The sequence below is a fragment of the Elephantulus edwardii genome, unplaced genomic scaffold, assembly GCF_000299155.1.
Source record: "Elephantulus edwardii isolate Elephantulus edwardi_28Jun2011 unplaced genomic scaffold, EleEdw1.0 scaffold00316, whole genome shotgun sequence".
Lineage (NCBI taxonomy): Eukaryota > Metazoa > Chordata > Mammalia > Macroscelidea > Macroscelididae > Elephantulus > Elephantulus edwardii.
In genome coordinates this window covers 2,481,971-2,485,065 of record NW_006400066.1, presented here as the reverse complement: position 1 = coordinate 2,485,065, position 3,095 = coordinate 2,481,971, and positions in this window count along the sequence as shown.

Genomic DNA, 3,095 nt, shown 5'->3' with positions numbered 1-3,095 from the left:
AGACATTCCTCTGGTATTCCCTGCTTTCAGCCAAGATCCATAGTTGTTGTGTGCTTTCAAATCAGAAGTGACCCATTGACCTTCCAGCGGGTTTTTAGAGACAGTTTATCACATAGGAGATTGTCCATCCTTCTCCCATGTAGTAGCTGGTGAATTCAAATGTGTGCTTTCAGGATCACAGTGCAGCTTCTTACCACTAGGCCACCAAAGCATCTCAGCTTACACTTTCTAAGGAGCCTTAGTAGCACAGTGGTTAAAATGTGCAGCCAGAAACAGGAGTGTAAGGAGTCAATTGCTCTGTGGGAGAAGATGTAACAGTCTGCTTCAGCGAGAATTTACAGCTTTGGAAATCCTATCGCTATGTGCTGTTGAATCATAACCAATTCATGACTTACCAGCCGGAGAAGTTTCACAGCTGTAAACTATTCTGAAGATGTTCCTTTTTCTGCCACTGAGCAGTTGTTGTTTCAACACCACTTGCCTTTGGCTTGGCTGTGCAATTCTGCCCTTAAACCATATGTATACCAATTCCCTGGTGGCAATGGGTTCAGCTTGATATTTTTTTGTTGGTGGTGGTGGTAGTTTTTTGTTTATGGGCTTTTTAAAATATATATATAACCTTCTCACTATATGCTCCCAAGCCAAAGAGGTAGCTTGTGGTTGCTGTGAAACTGAACACTGTGAGACTGATGAGTGAAATACAAGAATGTTTACTTATGGTGTTTGGTGAAGCTTCTCAATTAAAACAAGCTTAGAAGCAGGAGTGGCATCCACTTCCATAATAGCTTGGCTCTGGGAACCCCATAAACCTGGATAGAGGACAAAAGTTATACAGGAGGTGTCCAGGACTTTCGTTTATAGTGTTGCTAGGAGTTGCCTGTGACGACGACATTTAACAACTTAAAAACATTTCACTATATGACCTTGGGCGAGTGGCTTAAACTCTGTGAGCCTAAGTTTTATGAATTGTAAATTGGGAAAAAGTCTACTTCATAGGGGAACAAATATCTAGCTCAGACTTGAATCCAGGCTCGCTGGGGAGTGGGGATGGAGACTGCCAAAAACAGAAGAGCTGTCTATTTGTGCTTTTTTATTATTATTGTAACAGGGACCTTTGGTGACCTGGTAGTATGGAACAGCGCTGTTAACCCAAAGGCACACAGTTTGAATCTGCCAGCTGCTCTGTGGGAGAAACATGGACAATTTCCTGTGCAATTTATTGTTGTTGTTAGGTGCCATTGAGATGAGTACAACTCATAAAGACCCTATGAACAAAAGATTTGAGTCCAGTTTTGTCCTGTGCTTACCTCACATTTCCTGACACACAAGAACCCATTGTAGCAGTCTCCGCATCAATCCACCTGGTTGACGGTCTTCCTCTCCTTTGCCAGTCCTCCACCACTCCCAACATTATGTCCCTCTCCAAGGAATAGCACCGCCTAGCAATATGTTCAAAGTGTGTGAGGCGAAGCAATTGACTACTTCTCAAAACCCGCTGGAGGGTCAGCTATGTGTTGGTTCTGACTCCACGGTAAACAACAACAGGATCAACAGGATCGAAAGGGAGGTCTGATGGCCAAGCCTGTAGGGAGTCTCTCTGGGAATTTGAATCCATGAGTGACTCCACAGGAGAAAGATGGGCAATCTTTTCCTCCAGATCAGCTTGCAGCTTCTGAAAACTCACTGGTAGGTGAGTTATAAGTGGGATACTACTGATTGGCAAAGAGTTTTAAATCGTGTTGTTGAGTACCATCAAGTCAGAATCAACCCCTACTCTACCTTCCAGCAAGTTTTCAGAGGTAGTTAATCACTCTGGAAGAGATTGTCCATCCTTCTCCCACAGAGCAGCTGGTGGATTTGAATTGCAAGCCTTCCGGATTGCAGTGCAGTTTCTTGTCACTGCTGTTGCTTGCTGGGTATCTTTGAGTTGGAACCCACCCATAGCTGATCCTCCAATGGGTTTTCAGAAGCAGTTAATCTCACAGGAGGAGATTGCCACTAGGCAATAGTACAAAGAGCACTTCAAGTAATGCTATCTATAGCATTTTTTTTTATTGCTCTGGTCACATTTTGTTTACTTTTATAAGAAGTTTTTATGTGCTACTGGTGGAAGATTGAATGAACCTTCTGATAGAAACCCAGAAGGGTTGTATTGTCCTCAAACATTTTGGAAAATTTATGAGAATGTCCATTTCAACATATCCTTTCCAGCATTCAAAAAATGTATCATTTTATGTTAATGTATTAGGTAAGGAAGTACCTCATTTTCAACTGGCTTGTCTTTGAAGTTTGTCCTTTACTGTTGTATTCCCTCTTGATCTCACTTAAAATGTTTTGGTTCATTTATGCATGACAATGTTGAGTTGGAAAAGGCTTCAGAAACTTTCCCATTCCCTCATTTTACCGGTCAAACCAATTAATTAACAGGTAATTTCCTCCGATTAAGTATTGGGCTACCAATGCAGACAGACGAGGTTGTGTGCTTGATTGTAGATCTACAGCCTTGGAAACCCTCTAGGACGGGTCTACCACATACCACAGGTCCGCTACGAGTAGGAACAAACCTGCACAGTGACTCTTTTTTTTAATTTTTTTTTAAATTTTTATTATATTGTTTTGTTTTAAGTGTACCGTCAAATCAGATCTGACTGGTACAGGAGGAGATTACCCCCTCCTTCTCCAGCAGAGCATCTGGTGGATTTGAACCGCATACCTCTGGGATTGCAGTGCAGTGTCTTGCCACTAGGCCACCAGAGCTCCCTAGCACAGTGACTTTTATCTGGTATTATTTTTACTAGATCCTTCACTGGATCTGATCTAGTTGTTGGGAAGTAACTAATACTTTATAATGAGGTAGATGTATCCTTTCCAAAGAACCTGAAATGGCCAAGCATTGACAAGGAAACCAAACAGAAAAGTAAGGCAAGGCCTCTTTCTGGCAAGTTTTCCTATTGGCCATATCCGTGGCACAGTGGTCTACAGGGTCAACATGTCTATAGGGTCAACAGGTGAAGAGAACGTTTTTAAAAGGCAGCCTAAGGCACACGCTTCCCTGCCCTCCATAGCCCCTCCAACCTGCCTCAGTCCCCGCCCCA